This window comes from Lathamus discolor, chromosome 10, assembly GCF_037157495.1.
Source record: "Lathamus discolor isolate bLatDis1 chromosome 10, bLatDis1.hap1, whole genome shotgun sequence".
Taxonomy (NCBI): domain Eukaryota; kingdom Metazoa; phylum Chordata; class Aves; order Psittaciformes; family Psittacidae; genus Lathamus; species Lathamus discolor.
The window spans coordinates 6,786,053-6,808,895 of NC_088893.1; the positions used below are offsets into that span (position 1 = coordinate 6,786,053).

The window sequence follows — 22,843 nt, forward strand, 5'->3', positions numbered from 1 at the left end:
TCAGGCAGCTTCCTTTGGGAGATTTGTCTTTACGTTCAATGCCTGTGACAGGGCCATAATTGGGGAGGGGGGGGGTCCATCTGCTGCTGAGGGGAACAGGGGCTCGCAGGGAGAAATCACCTGCCCTGGCACACAAAGGCAGCACTTGCCCCCCAGCCTTTCGGGTGCTTGGTTGTCAGGCAGTTTGAGAGCAGGAGAAGGGATTAGCAGTGGTTTGTGCATTAAAAGTGACAGGGATCTCTGTAGCATTGTGTGAGTCCCTCTCTGCACCCCTCTGCTGTGGGTGTATTGTCTCCAGTGCACCCCCTTCCTGCCCAGTGCTCTCAGCCCATTGTTGTAATGTTGGTGTACTGCTCCTCTATTCCTGGTCCCCCAAACCCCCTTCCCTGCAGGCACTGTACGTTTGGATGGGTGCCCAGTAATGCCACCATACCCTGGTCCTGCTGGGGACCACCATCCCACCGAGCCCATGTCTATTGCTCCTGCCCCATGGCATCATCTCACCAGGCTGGGGTCCACCCTGATGTCTCACTGTGTTTTCCCAGTGCTTCCAGCCTGAGTCACCTCGGGGATGCTGAGCATACACCCATCTGTCCTGGGTTCAGCAGTTAGCATTTTTCTCCCTCTTAGTAGCTGGTGCAGCACTGTGTTTTTGACTTTTGGCCTGGGAACAGAGCTGGTAACACAAATGTTTACCCTGACCAAGGACTTTGTGAGTCTCATGCTCTGCCAGGGATGAGGGGAGGCCGGGAGGAAGCAGAGACAGGACCCCTGACCTAAACTAGCCAAAGAGGTATCCATACCACAGCACGTCATGCCCAGGATGTAACTGAGAGTTACCCGGAAGGAATGGTGCACTGCGGGGTTGGACCAGGTATCTGTCGGTGCTCGGTCAGGTGGGGTAGGGTGAGTTATCGGTCGGCTGGTGCTGAGGTGTTGTATTCTCTTCTATTGTTATTTCCTTTATCATTATTATCATTGGTGGTAGCAGCAGTGATCTGTGTTATACCTTAGTTACTAAACTGTTCTTATCTCAACCCGTGGGAGTTGCATTCTTTTCAATTCTCTCTGTTCCTCCGGGTGTACGGGGAGGACAAGAAGGGTGGGAGTGAGTGGACGAGCTGTGTGGCTCGGGTTGAACCACAACACCGTCTTTAGCAGCCCCAGAGCTACGTTTTGCAACTCTTTTTTCAGTTCCCCATTGCTCACAGGATGAGGTGTTCTGGCACCTCGTCTGTTGGTGCCTCTTCTTATGCAGCAACACTGCACAAATACCTGATGCTTGGTGCACTCCTGCTGCCAGTTCTGACCCGCCCAGCTCCCTGCCATCCCAGTGCCAGCGTTGCTTGGCTTCTGCCATGCAGGGGGACATGCCCATAGTTTTTCAGCTGCAGAAGTGACAGTGATAAAGCTAACATCCCCCTCGCCACCGCCACCCCCCCTCCGGGTGTCCCATCCACTGTGTCTGCACCCCAGCATGCTCTAAAGCAAGAGCATCACCCCGAGCTCCAGCTTGGAGCTTCACCCTGATCCCACTGGAAGGATGGCTCTCCCCCAGGGAAGGCCCTTAAAGGTATTGCTGTACTGAGGTGGGGTTTGCTGTGTGCAGCTCTGTGGTATGTAAGTGCTGGTACCCCCAAACCGGTGCTTGCCAGGCTGAATGTTTGCAGCTGTAGCGCCAAAATGTGTGCTGGGCACCCCGCTCCTGGCTGAATTCAATCCTTTGGTGTTAGCACTTTACCTGCAGTCCTCCATATAAGCACTTTCTCTCTGTCTTTCTGTATCTTAAACCTTCTTGCTTTTCTTCCTCCTTTTCCTCAGTGTTTAAGTTACAAAAAGGACTCGGGGGCCTGGATCTGTTTGTGGTGGTGTCTCATAGCTGAGTGACGACTTTTGGACTTTTTTGAACTGATCTTGTGAAAACTTCTTGCAAAATTCCCTTGGGAATTTAAGCCTCGGATCCAAATGGAATTTTGGTCCACACTGACATGCTCCTGGCTTGAAAGTTTGGATGCTCAGTGAGTGGCTTGCAAGGTACCTGTGTGCTCGCTTTGCATGTGCCCTTTTGTCCCTAAACCTTCCCTAGGGACAGCATTTGGTCACCCCATCTCAGAAGGGTGCTGGTTCTCCCCTCATGTTCGTCTTCAGCCCTTTCTCCCATCCCTGGGCCTGTATATGCTCCTACAAGAGGTAACGCCAGGCTTTGAGCACTCAGCCTCGTGTGTAAATTAATACAAATGAAATTGGGTGGTTTCTCTCAAACCTGGAAAAGTATATGATTGTGCAGAGCTGTGGGCATTAACTGTGGGGAGTTTCGTGTGAAACATGCTGCTTTTAATACAAAATACTCCCTTTTTCCTCAGGATTGTGAATGTAACACAGCAGGGAAAAGCAGGATAAAAAGGGATGGTGGGGAGAGGCAACCAGGAGAGCTCTGGAGGTGGCAAGGTTGCTGAAGGCTTTTAAGCCAATATTTTGGCTATAAAAAGCAATTTAAATGCCTCAGTAAGGGCTGGTTGGGGTCTCTCTTCCTGCTTGGAGGCTGTGGGGCTGGGGAGCTGCTTCCCCCCCCCACAGCCCGGGAGCGGCTCATCCAGCAGCAGAGGGTGCTCATGCTCCGCCGTGCAAATCCCGCTTCTCCCTCAGCCATCTTAGGGAAAAGCGGATTCCTTCCCTGCAGTCTCCATTTTATGTTTCTGACGCAGAAAATATAAAGGTTGGCAAAGGGAGAGGGCTGGGGGGGAACCGGGATGTGCCGAGGAGAAGCTTGGCAGCGCTTTCCCGGCGCCAGGGTGGGATGCGGGGCTTGGAGCAGGGGAGGCAGCGAGCCCTGATCTGTGCCGGGGGGATGCAGAGTGAGGGGGTCTCGGAGGGAGATGCCAGAATTGGGGCTGGGGGTTCTGCGGAATGAGCTGTGTTTGGGATGGAATGCTGCTTGGAGTCCCCGGGGCTGTATGGTGCCCTCCATCCATCCCTCCGCAGGATGCTCCATATTCCTGTTTTTGAACCCACATCTCCATAGGAGGCTGAGCAGACCCCACAAACCGCCTGGAAGTGGGATGGAGCTACGGTTTCACTGCAGAGCTTCTGTTGTCCGGGCTCCCCACATGAGAGGGACTTTCCTGTTTCCATTGTTCCGGACGCTGGGATCTATTCTTGCTCTATTTTTCCTTCCTGCCTGTGCACATTGGGAGGAGTGGGATGTTGCCCCAGGTTCGTGACCAACAACTCTTGGCAGCAGCACCTTTCCCAGCTGTATGGAGAGCCCCAGGAGAGCTGCCAGCATGTGATATTGAGTAACTATTGTCAGCATCTCTATTTGTAGTAACCATTTTTATGTTGTTTGTCACTGCATCCTTCGTGTTATGCGGTGGAGCACTTGGGGGCGAGCAGGCATTTCCCAATCCAGGATATGAAGCAAGATGGCAACTCACTGGAGGCTTCTCCAACAGTGAATTTCACTGAACAAACCAAACAAGGATGCTGTCGGATCGGAGATGGGCTGCGGTCCCCTCCCAGTTACCGGTTCTTTACGGACTCTTGCTCTGTACTGAGCACAACACATCCCTCCCTTCCATGAGAGGTGGTTGGCAGGAGACAGAGTTCTGTGAGCCTCTGTACTGGGTTTGTTTGCAGTTTTATTCAGGCTAAAGAATGCAGTTAAAGGGTTTTCATTCGTGGCACCTATTGTTTCCAGTACCTGAGGACCAAATTGCTAAGTCATCACCCTCACAGACATAGTACGTGCCATAAAGCATCCAACTAACTTCAAACCAGCTGGAGCTCCCAGCTCCAAAACCTGCCTCAGGTGTGGATTAAATACTTCACAATTTGGTCCAAGTCCATCAGCAAACTTAGACCAAAATCCCCAGGAAAGCTGACTTGTTTTGAGTCTGTTTCGATGAGTCTGCACAAGCAGTGCCAGGGAGGTGGGGGATATCCCTGCTTAGTCACTCCTTGTTAGAGAAATCTGTGCCTTTCATTCTTGTGCTTATCAAGGCTCAGTTTATTCCCAATTTCTTACATCCCCTTCTGTTGTTTTTCCTAGAAATGTGGTGGTTTGGTTTTGGGGGGGGAGGTTGTTGTTTGTGGGGGTTTTTTTTTTTTTGTTTTTTGTTTGTGGTTTTTTTTTTTTTTCCCCCCAGCTTTTTGCTTTGCTTTTACCCGAAAGCATGGAGCAGTTGGGTATTTCTTCTGTCCCACAGCCATGCTCAAAGATGCTTCTCGGAGGTAACAAACGTCGTGAGACTGCTGCGGTTTCTCGGGAGCCATAAATGAGTATCTTTTCCTTTAAATACCCTGAGTTAAAGCTCCCTTTGTTTGTGATCTTGTGCCTATACGAAAATAGGTCAGTGATTCTGTGCCGGCAGCGGCTCCGGGCGCCGGCGCGGCTGCAGGAGGAGGCACGGAGCGGCGGCACAGCCATAGGTCAGCTCAAGGAAGGGATGCTCGTCCTCTCCTGCCTTGTTACTGGGCAGTGTTCCGTTTCAGGGACTGCTGAGCGGAGGGGGGGGTGATGTTGGGGGTGCTACAGGCTCCTGCAGTCCCCATGCCCACGGTATTGAAGGGGGAGCAGAGCTCACCAAGCAGAGCTGCTCAGGGTTGGGTTTCTGTGCTGCTTCTCCCCCTGCCTATGGCTGGGATACTGCAGGAAGGGGTGCCTTGGCTTTACTACCCCTCTGGGATGGGTAAAAACCCCTCTGCTTGTTCCAGCCCATAGTGAAGCAACGGGTTTTCAGGCATCTGAGCAGTGGGATGCCTGTCATGGTCAGTGGTGTGGAGCTGGCAGAGGCAGAGTCGCAGAACAGGGTGCAAACCCTTTTCATACCCCTCTGTGCAAGTCCCAGGAGTGTCGGTGGGGACTGTCCATGCTCCCAGAGAACGGGGTGTCTGTGGCAGCCTCACTCCTGTGCAATGTAAAGGAAATAGCTGTTAAAGAAGGGGCAGGAAAGCCTGGGCACTGTGCTGATGCTGGGCATCTTTCAGTCACTTTTTCAGCACCAAACCTGCAAACACATCTCCTGAAACCCTTCCCTCGTGCCTCTCCACAAATCCTTTGGTGTTCAGTGCCTCGCACTGAGCTTTGTTATGCAAGTGGATATTGTGGACATTGTCAGGCCTGAAGTCTCTGCACTGATTTAAGGCAATAGATGTCTTCAGTGAGGTTATCTTGCCTTTGTGGCAGAGTAACCTGTGCCTGTATCTGTGGATGCAGGGAAAGCAACGCTCTGATCGTTCCCTACCCGTTTGTAAAGGCATTTGTTGCATGTAGCAGCCAGAGCTTTGGTACTTATTAGGAGGTCAGTTCTGGTCAGCCTCTGCATGAAGAAAAGCCGGGTGCTTCCCCAAAGCATGACTCCTTCAACAGCTCACAGATTACCTGGGTTTGCTGTACTCAGAAGAGAGACCAGGAAGGCAAGACAAGAAAGACCCTCCAAAGACAAAAGGGGGAAGGAGCCGCACTTGCTGGGTTTGGACAGTCCTCTGCCAGTGGGACCACGTCAGAAACCACTTCTCTCTGGTGCTCATAAGGGGGTTGTTCTAAAGCTTGACCCATGCTTTTTCTGTGCCCTGGCAGATGTTTCCTGGGGCTTCTCCACTTGCCTTATGAAGAGATAAGACTGGTCCTGGAGCTGGAGGAGGCTGGGCTGAGCATTAACCTGGTGCAGGTGAGTTTCTGCTTCTGCCCTTTGTGTAAGAAAGGGAGAGGTGTACAGTCAGGGACCTGTTTGCACTCGGCATCTCTTGAACTTCGCCCTGGTGCAGGTCCAGGCAGCTCTGTGCTCTTCTCTTGTAGAACTTGCTCAAGCTTCCACAGCTGATTAAACTCAGAAAAGTGCAGCTGTGGCAGAGTGTGAGCAGGGCTTCTGATGAGTGAGTTTTCCTCCAGTGTGATCCAACAGGGATCACATCAGCATCGTTCCCCTGACAGAAAAACTGCATTTTTCGCTATTTTGTTCCTTGTGTGTTGCCCAACTCCACCTCTCGTCTTGTGCTCCCTGCAGGGTTTCCCTGTCTAGTATTGCACAAAAGATGATGAATCAGGCTTAACACTGAGATGTACCCTCAGAATCTGGTGCTAAACATCAGCTACAGCAGCAGAAGTTCAACTTTGGGGGTGGGAAGGGGGAATAAGTGGGAGAAAAAGAGAGAAAAGGAAAAGCTCTCCCAGTGGCCACATGGGGAGAGAAGCAACAGGAGTCTCCCTGAATAAGCGCTTTTCTCCAGTGCAGCAAGAAAAGAGTCCCCCAAATACTTTTCCTACCGCAGCTCTTTGGGCATTTCAAGCCTTGCTCAGTGCCCCCGTTGTCAGTCCTTAGGCTCAAGTGTTGATTGGAGCCGGCTTTGATTAGGTGTAGATGTTGCAATGCTAATTGCCCATTAAGCTTAGTGCTGCCCATCCTTGAGTGATGTTTAGTGGTGCTTTAAGGCCCCTTGTCTCCTGCTGAGGGCCCTGGTTGAAGTTTAGAGCTCCCAGCACAAAGGGCTGGAAAAGGTGGATCCTCTTTTCCCCCATCAGTGGTAATTAACTATTCCCGTCTAATTGCTTCCCACTGCCACACAGAGCACAGCAAAGGGCTTCGAGGCTGATTCAGAGGGGATAAGGTTAAGGCACTGTGTGGGTCCAGTGTTAGTCTTAGGTCTGGTTCTCTAAGCCCTTATTTGCTCTCAAGGAAAACAGCACTGGAAAGTCTCCTCTCTAACATACACACCCTGCTTACCCTAGGGACTTTATTTCTCAGTCACCTTCTCTTCTTCATCCTGCTGCCTTATAATGTTTCTTAGCATCCTTATGACCAACCAGTGATGAACTTAAATTCTGTACTTAATTTGACCAAAAAAGGGCTACCAATGTCTTTAACCTGCTTGAACAGCAGTAATTGTCCTTGGACTGCTGGATCAGTTCAGCTTTATTACCCGAGTTTCCAAATAGGCTCACTCTGCCTGTAGAGGAGGCAGCTTTATCAACTCACTTTGTGGGGAGAGTCTCGATGAGTAAATTTTGGACTAGATCTATATGTCCTTGTATGTGTTCCAGAAAATCTGTGCTCCCTGTCATTGTTCCCTGTGTACAAGCTTCCATAACACATGTGGTTGCTGGGCTTCACACCCCCACCCTGCTTTTTATAAAGGCAGGGATAAAAAAAGGAAGAGTAAAGAGCTCCCTATTTATCTTCCCAAAGCATCTCGAGATGGTCTCGGCTGTCCTGTTTTTAAGACACAGAGCTCTGAGTTGTGCGCACAGGAGGAATCTGATGTTTGACAGGCGAAAGCATCTGGTAGAACTCCAAAAGAATAGGTCATTTTCTCCTGCCACGCTTAATTCCAAACCCATACAAACTTGGCCACGTGATGCCGATAGGAAACACCCACTGCAAACTGATTTTGTTCCTTTTCGTCAGTGTTAGAAGCCTTCAAACTGTTGAAGCTATAAAACCTCCTGTAGCAAAAGTGTTAAGTTTTCACAGTCCATTTTGCCTTGCTGTGGGATAATGGGCAAGAAGAGCTTGAGGTAGGGAACGTGAAGAGCAGGACCCCATGTCTGATGGCTCCTGCACTGAGGAGGATGGGTTCTCTCGGTGTTAAGACCATGACCACAAATGATAGCACCAACACATCAGAAACAGGGGAGTGGAAAATAAATGTGGTTTTGTTCCTAATGCCTTTATAACGTTTGTGAGGTACAGGAAGGATAAAACACCTCAAAGATGCCTTTTCCTGTAATTTTTTCACTTGTATTGATCAGAGTACTGTTTTTACAGTTGAAATGTGTTCAGGGCTTAGAAGGAGCCTCCCTGGGAAGGATGGTGATTCTGCCATCATTCAACCCTTGCCAATGATTTTTCTGGAAGCATCTCCCCCTGTGCCCAGCTGTGTGTAACCTGCCTAGTATCTGCAGCCTGAATTCCATCTCCTTCCTTCTCAAATCCTGGATAACCTTATAAGCCCATTCCTGGCCATAACAACATGCATTCAGTTTGAGGTCTTCTAAAGAAGGTCAATTTAGATGAGCTCTTAGGCAGAAGCTCTTCCCTGTGAGGGTGCTGAGGCGCTGGCACAGGGTGCCCAGAGAAGCTGTGGCTGCCCCATCCCTGGCAGTGTTCAAGGCCAGGTTGGACGCAGGGGCTTGGAGCAAGCTGCTCCAGTGGAAGGGGTCCCTGCCTGTGGCAGGGGATGAAACTGGATGAGCTTTAAGGTCCCTTCCAACCCAAACCAATCCGATTCTCCTTCCCAACAGTTTGCCTGACAATGGGATCTGACTGCAGAAGTGCTCTGGTGACAGAACCCACCTGTTCAGAAAATAGCTCTGGTTGCCATAACATGTTGGGAAGCAGCACAGGTAATGAGCAACCGTTTTTCAGTAACTGCCTGTATTCAGTCATGTCCCAAAAGCAGCAGGTCCTGCCTAGTGGGCTGCTTCAGAGATGTGCCTGTGCTGCTGCAGATGCTGTGGCATGGACATGCTCAATGACAGCCCCTTGAGACTCAGTCACTGCTCATCTTGAGAAGCATCTTTTTATCTCTGTTCAAACACATCTTTCTGCCTTACCTTCCTGCTGATCTCTGTGCTTGTCGCTTTGTTGGACTCTGGCTGAGGTCAGCAGGAAACAAGTGCTTGATGGGTCTGAAGCCTGCGGGACTGCAGGCATCACTTCAGTGCTTTCTGCAGTTCATCTTACAAGTGGGAGCTGGCAATGGCAAAGACAGCTATTGCTGCGTGCCAGCTCTGGTGCCTGCACGCATCCTGCACCTACTCACCTACCTGCTGCCTCCGGCGATGAGGCTTGATTTGTCATGGTTTTGGTTGGTAGAATGGAGTGAGCATCATACAGTGTGGGCTCCACCTCTGCAGCTCAAAGCCTGACCCCTGGGTCTCTGGGGGGTGGTAGCTCTGGGGCAGCCTGGGGACTCTGGAGCAGAACCAGAGCAATCAGCTCCCTGCAGGGTGAGTGCTTTAGTGCGGGTGGCTCAAGGAACTGGTTGGGATCCTCTGGGTTTATTTCCCAATCACCTGCATGTGGGTGGCTAAAAAGTACACCCAGAGGATTTCCAGCACCTGGGAATATCTGTTGGTGAGGCTTTCAATGCCTCCCATATGGTCCTGTCTTCCTGACCATTTCTTCTCATGACTAGCTCCATCACACAAAATCCTGGGATCGGAGGTGGTCCCAGTGAAGATGACATGCTTCCTGTGGCTCAGAAACAGGGACTTGGATCTTGGCTGCTCTGAGCAGGGACAGTTTTGTCTCATTGCTGTCTGTGGCTGCAAAACCTGAGGCTGCATCCCAAAGATGCCTCATTTGTGGTGTTACAGGGGAAGCCTTTTTCCTATCCGAGCTGTGGCTGTGCTGTCCTGTGTGGGGTGCCGAAGGAAAGAAACATTGATGGAATGGGCGGATGTGATGCCTGGAAGGAAGGATACTCATTGTTTTGTCCTGTGATACAAGGCTGGTGGTGCTGAGTCAGTGTCCAGGGAGGAAGGAAAATAGGAGGCAGGAGCAGGATACAGACTGCAGATGTATCCGTCCTTTGGACAGAGGATGACAGCTCCCAGCTGCCCCCCTGGTGCTCTGCTCTTCTCTTACCTGGGCTAGTATTTACATTCAGCTAATCAGTCTCCTTCTAACATAGCTATATGTCACTGTATAACTGTCCCATCCCTTCTCCCAGGCTGCTGAGCCAACGCCACTGTGCTGCACTAGAGCTGGGCAGGGCGCTTCACTGTGTCTCTGCACCCCAGTCTGGGGCTGTCAGTCTTTAAGCAGCTTTTAACAACAGGTCCAAAGAAATCACCTTTTAATCTCATTTTAGTGACTGGAGGTGGCTGAAGTGTGCAGACCTTTCCTGTTGTGTGTGTGTCCCATATCAAAATACTGCAAAAACAAAGAGCAGGGAAAGCATTGGTGCTGGCTCAGTTTGTATTTTTCCTGCAGAGTTCTCTCATCTGATCTCAGCCTGGAGAAGAGAAGGCTTCTTAAGGGGAGCCTTAGAGCAGCTCCAGTGCCTAAAGGGGCTGCAGGAAACCTGGAGAGGGGCTTTGGGCAAGGGCCTGTAGGGACAGGCCAAGGGGAATGGCTTTAACCTGCCCGAGGGGAGACTGAGCTGAGCTCTTAGGCAGAAGCTCTTCCCTGTGAGGGTGCTGAGGCGCTGGCACAGGGTGCCCAGAGAAGCTGTGGCTGCCCCATCCCTGGCAGTGCTCAAGGCCAGGTTGGACACAGGGGCTTGGAGCAAGCTGCTCCAGTGGAAGGGGTCCCTGCCCGTGGCAGGGGTTGGAACTGGATGAGCTTTAAGGCCCCTTCCAACCCAAACCAGTCTGGGATTCTGTCACCTGCCTGTGAAATGCACATGAGGGTATTTGTGAGCGAGCTTTGCCCTTGCTCTGAGCACACACTCCCCAGCCAGGAGCAGGAAAGTCCGTACTTCCTGGGTGATCTGCTGCTGGGGAGCACGGCGGTGTTGCCTGAACAGTTAATTTTCAGTGTGTGGGGGTGATTTAATGGATCTAAATGGGGGATGAGCCACACTTCTGGCAGTGAGGACAAAGGGATTTTCAGGGGGGAGGTCTGGAGCCCTGAAGACAGTTGAAGGATAGAAACTGCTCTCCTGCTTAAAGCAAGTATTTTAGGAATGTCTTTCTCTGTTCTTCTTCCTTTTTGTGTTTTTGTCTGCTGAGAACACGTAGAAAAGCTTCAACATGCCAAAAGGACATACTATGGATGTGCGGTGTGGTCTGAACTGCCCAGCTGACACAGATGAGGGCAATGAATCGGTGGGGAAAAATTTACAGCATCCTTTTGGTTTTAGAAACAAAAACGTTTCCAAGTGGATATGAACAGTGGCAGAAGGGATTCACGGCCCTCTGCAAAGTCTGGAGGCTGAGTAGGAGGGTTCATCATGTGGGAAAAGGCATTTATGTCGTGGTGTGGACCACAGGAGTGTTCCTCAACAGCTGGGGGGATCTTGCAGTGCTGCAGGGATGCTATCTGCCATCGGCGAGGGATCTCTGTCATTCTGAGCCTCACTGACAGCTTTGGACAAAGGGATTGCTGCTCTGTTCAGTTGTTTGCAAGTGAGTTGCCTGGATGCATCCTGGAGAGAGCTTAGGGCAGCCTTCTAATACCTGTAGGGGCTACAGGAAACCTGGAGAGGGGCTTTGGACAAGGGCCTGTACGCACAGGCCAAGGGGAATGGCTTTAACCTGCCAGAGGGGAGATTGAGATGAGCTCTTAGGCAGAAGCTCTTCCCAGTGATGGTGGTGTCCTGACCCTGCCTGCCCTTCTCAAAAGCCCCCCTCCACCTTTCTTGCCAGCCCTACATATTCTGCCTATATAGAATGCAGCAGTTTACATGACACACCAAAACCCTGTATGGCCTTTCAATACTTCAGTCTTGTGCCCTGTCTCCTCCAGGGTGAGTGTTAACACCGGAGCTCTTCTCCCTGCTCCCAGCCCATTCCGCAGCAGGCTGGCATCAGCTCCTCTGTTCAACCACAAACGTTTCAGATTTCTTTGCAAATGTGTTTTAAAAGGGGGCATGGGGAGGCCATAAACAACTCAGGAGCTTTCCCAGGGCTGTAGCCTGAACCCGGGAGTACCTAAACCAGCAGGGCAGTCTCTGTGGGAGAGTCCTGCAGTGACTGTGCAGCCTCAGGTTCCTCTTTCCTCACCTCGCCTGTGCCCTCACCTCTAGGTGAGGGAATCCTACAGCAGTTTCTGTACTGCTTCCGGAGAGCAGGGTGGACCTCATCCCTCCTGGCACTGCCCGATGAACAGCAAAACCATGTTCTGATGTTACTGTGTTCTGCTTTCCTTCCTAGCTCCATACGTGCTCAGGGATGTAGATCTAACCCTGTCACTTTGTAATAACAGCCATTTCCTTCCCCTTTTTGCAACATCATCATGTTACATCAGGATGTTAACATGTGCCTTCTCCAGGCACAGACCTGAGAGGCCACATAAGTGACAAGTGACCCGTCTCAGCAGTTCTGGCTAGTCTGAATTTAACCTGCTGCTTGGCTCAGGAGGTTAACGCGACCCTGTCCCCACAGCGTGGGCTTTCTCCCTTAGTCTGCTCCGTGCTACCAGATGCATTCTTTGCTTCCAACATATGGACTCAATTACTGTCCCTCTCTCTTGATTTCCTGCCTCTTTGTGTTTCCTGAAACTCATCCGCTCCTCCTGGCAGCTTGAACTCCTGCAGTGAGATGCTTTGCAAGCTCTTGCATTCCTCCGTCTCTACCTCCTGCCGCTTTGCTGCCTCTGACAAGGTGGTCCTGATCCAGAGCACGCACAGATAAGGCTGCAGACCCACACCGTCCCTAGAGCTCAGCCCAGGAAGCCCGAGGGCTTGGCTTGCCATGGTGGAGCTAGCCAGCCCACTAAATGCATGTTCCGTGTCTAGCCTCTGTGTCCCTGCTCCTTCAGAGAGGTCCCCACCCTGCCTCAGCGTTGTTCCTAGATCACTCCGGTGTTTTCAGCCAACTTCTCTCTTTGCAATACTTGGGTTTATTCCTCCCCCCCACACATCCCCCTTCGCTTCTGAGCCCGTGGGCTTTCTGAGCCTCTGTGCTTTGAAAGGAGCATCAAACTGCTCTGGGCTCCTCCTAGGTGCTGTTCGGCTTCTTTCCTGTTCATCTACTCCTGCAGAAAAGCCCATGCCTCCTGCCTTTAAAAGCATTTGAGGAGGAAGGAAGAGGGAGCTCCATCTTCTCCGTTACTGGTTCTCTCAACCCTTTCGTGCTTCTCCGGGAGACCCCCAGGCGTTGTTGTGTTGTGGTGCTGGAAATCTAAAGAAATCTGAGCTTATTCAAGGGACAGGAGGATGGAAATGGTTAAATCACACAAACGAGCAAGTTAATGCTTTCCATCCCCTTGCTGGCATGTTTCGGTTTGTGGAAGGGGGTCTGGCCAGCAGCTGTGCCAGCAATTGTAGCTCTAAAAGAGTATTTTCTTTGTGTCAGCTTTCATCCGTGGCCCCTTTGGATTCCCCTGGCTCCTGCAGATGCCGGAGTTTCCAGGGCTGCTGCTGCGAGGCCCTGTGACTGTTTTCCCTCCCATACCCGGCGATGGAGTTAGATGGGGGGGAGGGGGCGGTGAAGAAATCACTGATTGCTTCCTGCCCCATCCTTACCCTTGCCCAAGCAGAGGAAGGGTACTTTTCCCAGGATACAAGTGACTTGGCAGCGCTGGCAAACAGAATGAAAAGCTGCATCTCTGAACCCGGGAGCACAAGGGAGCAACTTGGGGTGCAGCTCAGGAGGATCCAGCAGACAAGTATTTGTGGCTGAGCAGTCCTGCAGCCAGCTTCAGATGCAGGAGCCGCCTTGTATAAGAAGGCTTCTTTACTGCTATGTGTACATAGCTATATATGGCTTATATATTATGAGATATTGTATAATAAGCTGTATTACAGTAAGCCTGGACACTGTGTGTCCATGTTCTCTCTCCTAAGGTCACTGAGCCCCAGCAGCAGGCACAGGGAATGGGTTGTGCCTGTGCTGTTGTTTGAGCTTCCCTTCGAGGGATGGTGCCTGTTGCCCCCCTCCCTCCCCCTGCCCCCGAGCTCCCCTACAAAGAATAGTAACTACTTAGGATCTCCCGAGTACCAGAGCCCTGCTTGTCCAGTACTCAGAGACCCCTTTGTGTGATACCAGACTAAACTTATCACTGCTTTTCTTACCCACAGCAGGAAGGTGTTGGCTGAGCTCTGCAATAGACAGCATCACCTTAAATCACCTCCCTAACTTCCTACTCACCTTCTCCTGACACATTTTCCTATTGCAGGCAGTGGTAGAAGCATAGAGAAGAAGTCCAGTGAAAAGGGTGTTTAAAAGTCCTTGAGTGCACTGAAGCTGGGTGGAGGTGGGAGGGGTGGAAGGGTGGTAAATGAAGCCCAGAGGTGGGGCTCTGTCACTGTCACTGCATCCTTCCTCAGCCTTCCAGTCCCATTGTCTGGCTTGGGCTGAGCTCAGTCTGAAGACCCCATTTGGTCACTGCCCTGTCTCAACCTCAGGGACCCTTTGCAGCCCCCCAGACTCTCTACTTAGCCTTGGCACAAGTGGGTAGGTAAGTGTAAGAAATTAAAAAGCCCTAATAGATGCCAGTGGTTACTGGTGCCACTCAAGCCTGCCCTAAAGACATCGAGAGCCCCACAGGTGAATTTGGACTGGTTTGCTGTGAGAAGAGCATCTCTGCCAGCCAAAGTCACAGTGGGGGCTCTTGTGTCACTCCTGGGAGCCCCCAAGTTTCCAGTGACTTGTGGGGTGTATTCCCCCTCGATCCTTACAGCCTCCCTTCAATAGCCCAAAAGCCAGGTCTGATAGCCCGTTTCGTGCCCAAGCGTGCTGCCCCTGCTCCGTTCTGCCGTGTTTCTGGGGTGCAGGGTGCTGCTGGTGTGGGCAATGGGGACGGGGGGTGGCAGGCAGCACAGGCAGCCTCTCACAGATGTTTAATGGGATTTTACAGCTCTGGGTCTCATCGGGAGCTGTTGTCACGGAAACAGATCTGCAGAGCCCCGTGCGCTCGGCGTTAACCGCCTCGGTGCCGTGCTGATGGCCAGGGCAGGATGTGCGTCAAGGCTGGTGGTGAGTGATTTGGATCTGGAGCTCGCAGCCTCTGCCTGGCTTTGCAGAGGCGGCTGGTTTATTTCGGTCTGGTGGTTTAATGGCTTCTTAAACCTGCTCGTGGGATCCTGGAGCACAAGGCTGGGAGCATGTTCTGCCCCTGTGTCCTGGCCCTCTTGCTCTCAAGCTTGGGAGACTCCTACACTAACGAGAGGAGACAACAGGCAAGGGTGGGCGCAGGGAAATGTCCTACCAGTGCCTGCTCCCAGCGCATCTCATAGGCTGCAGCGCGGGGACCTCCTCTGGGTGTGTGGCTGGACAGGAGAGGGCACCAGAGCTGCGCTGCCACCCCGGTGGTGGCAGGGCACGGGCCACCCCTGCACATGGCTCCCCGAGGGGTGACATCCCTGTTGCTAGGGCAGGCTGGCAGCTGAGGCCAGGCTAATCGCCTTAGCGGCCTGAGCACCATCACGAGAGTGAAGAGAGATTAGAGGGCACGGCGGTATTAGCTCATTGGAGAGGCACAAGGAGACAACTGAGGCAAGCAGAGAGGGAGAAGACCCCGGGGAGACTTCAGCGGAGCAGCTGGAGAGGCCTCCTCCATAGGCAGCAAATAACCCAACAGCTGGGATCTCTGGGGAAGTGAAAGGCTTTAGACACCATACCCAAGAATCCCAGCGGAGCTGCCCCTGCTCCCTCCTCCCCAGCAGCAAGGCGTTGCCAGGCAGTCTGGGTCCTAATCTATTCCCACCCATCCTGGGGGGGCGAATGTGTGTGAATGCTTTCCCAGCCCCTACACTGCCATGGGGCATGAAAACATTCCCTCAAAGCATATGCCCCATCCCTGGCAGTGTCCAAGGCCAGGTTGGACACAGGCTTGGAGCAAGCTGCTCCAGTGGAAGGTGTCCCTGCCCACGGCAGGGGGTTGGAAGTGTATGAGCTTTAAGGTCCCTTCCAACACAAACCAGTCTGGGATTCTATGGTTCTATATATAGTGAAGAGCCACTGGAGTTTACTCCGTATCTGAGAGACATGGAAGACAGGATATTGAACATACACTATCCCTTTTCCCGATTTTCCATGGCAGAGAAGGGGGTGAGTGAACTGCACAGTTCACTCCACTGTGAAGGAGCTCAGATGCAGGGCTCTGTGCCCTCTTCCTGCCACATCAGTGTCACCGGGTTCTGTGTTTCCTTCTCCAGTGGCTAACAGGGCTGGAGTGATGGATGCTTTACAGGAAGCTTTGTGGTCCAGCAGCCTGTCTCACCGCAGCAAGGCAGCGTGGCAGGGTACGTGCTGCTTCCTGGCTGTGCCATCTCTGTGCTGCTTCCCACAAGGAGTTCCAGGGCTGGTGAGGAAAGGAAAAAACATGGTGCCTACTTTTACCACTTGCTCTTTGTTCCTTCCTTGCAGCTGTCAAGGAAACCATGGCATGGTTCACATACCCAGCTGGTATTGCTGTAGTCGCTGATGTTACAGCCTTTTAATCTACATCCAAAATAGCTTCTCCACCCCTCCATTCCTGGTGGCTTACACAGCATCTTTCACTGCACACTCCCGCCTGCCATTGTCTGTTCTCCTGTCCAGTGATGCAGACCAGGACACCAGTCTTAAAATCATACGCTGTTTGGGTTAGAAGGGACCTTTAAAGGTCATCTGGTCTGACACCTCTGCAATGAGGAGGGACATCTTCAACTAGATCAGGGTGCTCAGAGCCCTGTCTAACATGACCTTGAATATTTCCAGGATGGGGCATCTTTGGGCAACCTGTGCCAGTGTCTCGCCATCCTCAGTGTAAAAGATCTCTTCCCCATATCTAGCCTGAACTTACTCTTTCCATTTAAAACCATGACCCCTTGTCCTATTGCAACAAACCCTACTAGAAGTTTTATGTTAAGGAACAGAATTGTACCTTTTAGGTTCACAAGTGTGGTAAAGACAGGACCAGAGAGACATGGAAAGAGTCGAGGTGGTAGTGAGAGATATGGAAATACCCCACCCATTGCCAGCAGCTACAGCAAAAGACAGAGAAAAGCCTTGTTCTGTATTAGAGGCAGAAAGAAGAGAGATCAAGAAGGTTTGGAAAAGGAGGCAACTTTTCCAAGGAAACAGGTTCACAAATGGCACAGTGAAGAGATGTTAAAGCAGCTTCTGTGCTGCTGAAAGTGGCAGCTGTACAGGAGGTTCTGGGTAGAGGGGATGTGATGTGCTCAGAATGGAAAAGAAAGTAGGGAAAAACAGGACCCAACATGGGAGTGAGGACACAGAAGTGGCCATAAGCTGGTGACCAGACCAGAAGAGTGGGGTAGGAAGATCTCTCAGCCAACCACTTGGAAAAACAAAACCAGGGTAGAGATGTAGAAAAGATAAAGCCATAACTTTTCTGGCACAAATACAGGAGGATGAGGGTCAGGAGAAGCAGAGGGAGAAATCTCCAGCTCAGCTTCAGCAGCCTACAGCAGCAGTGAGATGCTTGCTCATCTTTTACATGCAGAAAAGGGCAGGGATTTAAAGCAATGGGGCTGATCTGCCTCTTGGCCTCAGCAGGGTCCAAGTCTAATGGGTGGTTAGTGTAGCCTTGCTGCCCCCTCAGACCCTGACCATCTTGGTGTCTGTATGGCAGATGTGCCTTGGTGCTGTGCAGGGTACTTGTGGTCCTCCACCAGTGATGGGACTGTGACTGAGTGGCAGCAGCACAAAACCTGTAGGTACATGTGACACAGCACCATGTGTACTCCCATACATGGCCTCGGCTGTCAGTGACAGCGTGCCCTGTGTCCATTATCATCTGACTTGGTTTCACCCCTCTGGCCCTTTCCCAGAGGAGCACTCTGTGCTCTGAGGGCAGGAAGCTCTTGCTGCAATCAAAACCCTGGTGGGAGGGAGCACTTGCTGCCTTTGCAGCTGGTTCAGACCCAGCTTCCTTGGAGGGGGAGGATTTCCCTTTCCACACCTGCAAAAACAGAGGGCCTGGACTCGCTGCCTACAGGAGGAAATGACCAAGAGGGTTCTGGAGGTAGGAGCTGGGAGGGGGGTACCAGACACTTGAGCCTGAACTCTGCCTGGCACCATGGGATTCCCTTCCCCTGGCCTGGATCTTCCCCTTCTTTTGCTTTTCTCAGGAAGTGATTTCAGTTCAGTGCAGTACCCATGTGGTTGTCTCATGGTTTAACCCCATGGGCAGCTAAAAGCCACTGAACAGCTGAACGTCTTCCTGCTGATGAGAAGCAGTGAATGAATTCCTCATTGCTTTGCTGTTGCTTTACCTATTAAACCACCTTTATCTCAACCCTTACCCTTCTGATTCTGACCCCATCCTGATGCAGGCTAGGGAGTGAGTAGCTGTGTGTTGCTGAGCTGCCCAAAGCAGCTCAGGGTTAACCCATGCCAGGTCTGGGAGCATGTGTTTGCAGAGGATGCTGCTGGAGCTGGTGCTTCTCCAGGTCCTCCTCCCCTTGACTCTCCTGTCTGGTGCTTTGCAGTCCCCAGAAGCCCTCCCAGTGGGATGTATTGTTCTCCATCACCAGTTGTCAGGACATTTCTCCATGGCCTGTCACAGCTGCCGAGGAAGACAGGAGCTCAGCATGTGAGCCTTGTCAGCTCTGATCTGACTCCCATCCTGCCTAGCAGCTGGCTCTATTCTGCCTCGAGCAGCTCCATCCCTAGACTGGAAAGGAATGGGGAAAGCCACTGGGCTTCTGCTTAATAGCTTAAAGGACCCGTTGTAGAGGATCGAGGTCAGCGAAAGGGGATGCCGCAGCCAGCTCATCGAGGAAGACGTGCAGGGCACGGACACAATAGCTCCGTGTCCTCCTCTGGTCTGGCTTAGCACTTGTCCTACCCTTGAGCTTCAGCCAGATGATTCAGAATTGGTTTGTGGTTGAAGTGACTCAAGCCGTGTCCTTTTCTGCTGCCCCAACGTCATGCGTGTGCCATCTGCTTCCCACCATGCAGCAAAGTGAAGGCGGAAAATCAATCACAAATCCATTGCTGCTTGTCCGAGCATCCAAAGGGAAGGGGGGGGGGGGTTTAGCTGGGCTGAATTCAAGGGGACTCTTCCTCCTCAGAGAGGATGCTGCTGTGGTGCACAGAGCAGACACAGTACCAGGTGGTTGCCTGGTCTGTGGGAGAGATGATGATGGTTGTCATCCCAATCCAAGCCAGGGGAACAGGGCAGGTTGCAGCCTTTGCTGGTGGATGTGATCATACCAGGGCAAAAATCTGTGTATTGTGTGTAGGAGGCAGCAATTTCCAAGTATTCCTGAAATGTTTTGCTTGTCCTCTGTAAAGCCACTGAAATCTCAAACCAGATCTGCTGGGGATGACCGAAAATAGCATCTTTGGGCATGGGTTTTCAGCCCAGTGATCCCTTCGCCAAGCCATATATACTCTTTGCCCAAAGCACTATCTATGTTCAGTAGTTCCAGTGTTTTCCTGTTGTTCTGCTGCTGCTGGCATGAGAAGCCACTTGATAAAGCCACCTGGATTTCCAGAGGAGTCTCTTGCAGTCTCCTAAACCAGCTAAGCTCCCACAGGATGAGAGGGGAGGTTCCTATCTGCCTGCTAACCTGTTATTTAACTGGGTAAAGGCAGGAAACAAAATTCATCAGGAAGACTGTGAATAGTAGGGATATTTCTGGCACTACTTCAGTAGGAAAGAAACAAAAGCCTGGCTGTGAAGGGCTGCAAAGGGTTCTCATCTGGATGTTTGGAGGCTTGGGGCATCTCAAAGGGGTTGTCTTGCCCTGTGTGCCTTTCCTTTATAACTCTACAGAGATGCTCTGAGCATCTGTTGCCATTGGGAGCGAAACGTGGGGGCTGTGGGGTGTCTGTGGCAATGTCAGCCAAGTGTTCTGAGGTATTTAAACCCCAAAAGCCCCCTCTGAGACCTCGAAGTATCTGGGAAAGAGGAAGGAAAAGCAACCGCAGCGGCAGCCTTTTCTGTTTTATATGCGCTGTGCTGCCTGCAGTTCTGGTTCCCCTGCCTGAAGGGGGACACCATAAGCTAGATAAGGAGCTGAGCGAGGCAGCGAGGGTAACTGGGGCTGCTTAATTCAGGAAAAGAACACGAAGGAGGCATATGAAATCATAACCTGGAGATGTCGGGGTCTCTCCCACGGGAGTGAAGCTGGCAGGGGTAGGTTTAAATGCCAAGCTGCAGTTTCACAGCCCTCCTCTTCACAGGATGTTGCAGATGCTTTCAGCCTGCCCGGGTTAAATAAAGCAACGGAATAAAGCATTTATGGAAGAAAACGGTGGGAGGATGTGAGAAAATTCACCGGTTGGGAAAGATGAGAGAGTGTCAGTGCGGGCGTGAGGGAGAGCTGGGACCTGCGAGGAGCGGAGGTGGAGGGCGGGAGCCGTCTGCTGGGTTCCTGCCAGGCCTTGGGAAGGGGTTATCCTGGGGGCTGAGGAAGGATGAGGAGCAAGGAGCTGCTGCTGCAGGCTGGGGTTTGGGAGCCATGGGGGAGCCTGTGAGAAGGGGCTGCTGGATCAGAGGAGGGTGTGCAGAGGGGGAAGGACAAGCAGTGCATTGAGAAGAGGCTCCTGCTTTCTTTCAGCTCTCTTTAGCTGTGCTACAGTCCAGCTGGCAGCTGGGGGGACACATCTCACCCTCCTCCTTTCTGCTGTAGCCCTGAGGGAATCAGTGCACAAAGCCTGGCAGCTCTGAATGCTCCCTGTGTTGTCTGCCCAGACCAAATGCCTCATCCCTGAGGGGCTGACCCAGCAGTAGCACCCACACAGGGTCCACACAGCAGGGTCCAGCACCTAAAAACGCCCACCCTCCATAGGGGACACCCTGGCAGCAGACCTGGAAGGGAGATGGTTGACATCTGTGTTTGGAGGTAGTCAGTCTCTCCCCAGCCAGGCTCTGCACATGATCTGCGTGCATCAGCCCTGCTGCGCACAAAACCCCCCACCTATCCCCCCTGGTCCCTCCATGTTCCTCTTGCTTTTCTAGCTTAGGGGTGGGGGCAGACCCACAGGTAATGTTTCCTGCCCCATGTGGGGCTGCAGGTGGGAGCAGGGCAGGGAGAGGTGAGGAGTAGTTTCAGCTGTGCTCCAGGGATGGGTGCTGGGTTTGTGAGGGTTATCTAGCTGACCCTCCGAAAGGCTTTTAAATCCTGTATAGAACCTTATAGCTCGTCTCCTCTGCACATTTTAATGTGCCTTCCTTTGGTATTTCAGGAGCTATGCTTACAGCAAGAAAGGCTTTCAGTCCCAAAAGAGTTAACTTCTCATTGCCTGCAGCATCTGGGCACTAATTCAGCTGCTGCTTTATATTCCTGAGCAGGTCTCCTCCCTTCTGCCATCCCTTTCCCATCATAAAAACTACATCTTCCCATGCACTGAAGGCAGGATGCTGTGTTGTGGTGGTGCTCAGCCCTGTCTCCCCTTCTACTGTGTGCCCCGGTGCTGATCGGTGCTCAGTGGCTGCTCTAATTCAGGGCTGTTGCCTTGAGTGTGGTGTCATGTGCTGTCTGGGCCTCGTTACTGGGACACCAACACTTGGCTGTGTTTGGAAGGCAATGCCAGGCTTAAATGGATAAGGCCAAAGTGTAGGGCATGGGGGGATTTAGAGGGCTGTAATCTTGTCAGGCGGCATCTTCTGTTATCCCATCACTATTCCCTCCCATGGGGTGCACAGGGGCCTCTTAAGGAGGTGGTGTCTGAGATGTGGAGTCCCATTAGTGTCATGGTGTTGCCCCTAAGGGAGCTATGCCTGCTCTCTGGGGTTGGGGTGAAGAAAGGCAGGGGTCTGAAACTCTTAACGTGGTGCACTGGGCAGACCCGGACCATATTCCCCTGGTGGGAGCTTCTTGATTCCCCATTGTCTTGAGGTCCTCCAGCCCAGCATGAGGAAGATGAACCAGAGCTGGCCTGGAGGTTCTACCAGAGCTTCTCCCCGATGTTTTCAACAACACCTTACTTTCAGAACAAGTGGGACCAGCAAAGCCATTGAGGTGACAGGAGATAGTGGCATCCTGGAGGACACAGTGAAGACTATCAGCTGCTTGTGCTACACGTTGTCACTGGGCAAAGGCAGAAAACTGCTGGACCATCAGAAGCTTTCAGTAAGTAAAATGAGCTTTCACACAGTGCGTGGCTGTGAAGGGTGATGCATTTTCTTTCTTGCTTTTGGAGCTGCTTGACGCAGTTTTTGTGTCACTGTAGCTCTCCTGTCCAATCTTTGGTCTGCCCCTATAGACAAGTGAAGGGTCAAAGGCTTCAAGCCAAGGGGAGGAACCTCATCTGCAGTTCCCATGCTGGAGCAGACTGAGCAGAAAGGCAGAGACAGAGGGGCAAGCCACAGCCCTCCCTACACACAGCTTGGTGCTGGGGTGCCAGAGCAGGGACTCCAGTTCTTGTCTTGCAGGGTGTTGGCTGTTGGTGAAGTAGTTTACAGTGGGAACAGCTCTGCTCTAGCTTGCAGCTTCCAGGCATTGAGTTTTCTGTCCTAGTTTAACATATTTGTAACACTGAAGTAATGGAAAGATCCGTAACAGCCCAGCATCACCTGGAACCAGTACACAGCTTGGCTGCTGTCACATCCCTGCAGGAGCAGGCAGGCTGATCCCAGCCCAGGGAGCTGGGGTACCAGGAGGGTGGAGAAGAAACTAGGGTGGCTGGGAATGCTGTCGGGGAGAAGGGAGAATGGCCACATACGGAGGGGTGAGCCAGCACAAGGAGTGCAGCCGGGTCTGGGGCCTTTAACATGGCTGCAACCACAGTGCAGGCTCTTTGCTGCTGGAGCCTGTGCCTGTCCAAGCACTACTGGGAGCACTGGTCCCTCCTGGGGTCACCCTGAGCCTTTGCAGCTTTTAGTTTTAATGCTCTTTTGTGTTCACTAATAATACAATTCCGTTTTTTTTTTTTTTTGTATCATTTGGGTGTTCCTGGGGCTCGTCCATCATATCACAGGCTGGAAGCTCAGCAGCCCCATGTGACAAGTGGCACAGCTTCTGGTCCCCTCATGGCGGTGGCTGCATTCAGCTGGGCTCTTTGTGCTTCCAATGCACTTCATGTCTATTATCTCACTCCAGTCCCAGGTGCTCAGCTCATGCAAAGCCAGTGGTGCATGAACCAGAGAGAATAAGAGTGAGCATGTGGATGCAGAGAGGCCCTTGGGAAGAGGTAGGAGTGAGTACAAGAGGTTTGTGCTTGAAAGAGAAAAATGCTGATTGTAGAGGGGAGAAGAGTTGCTTGGGTTCAGCCTTGAGCAGCTGATTGGGCAGGATGGTGCTGGACATGGTCCAAGGACTCCCCACACTCAAGCCA

The 22,843-nt window shown here is 52.0% G+C and overlaps 1 long non-coding RNA gene across 1 annotated transcript; it reads left to right on the forward strand.

Annotated features, from left to right (window-relative positions):
- Positions 1-2,652: 2,652 nt before the first annotated feature.
- LOC136020052 (uncharacterized) lies at positions 2,653-22,424 on the forward strand. Its single transcript, XR_010615174.1, has 4 exons — positions 2,653-2,716; positions 5,579-5,669; positions 8,240-8,341; positions 21,501-22,424. It is a non-coding gene; the product is annotated as an uncharacterized LOC136020052 (long non-coding RNA).
- The last annotated feature ends 419 nt before the right edge of the window (positions 22,425-22,843 follow it).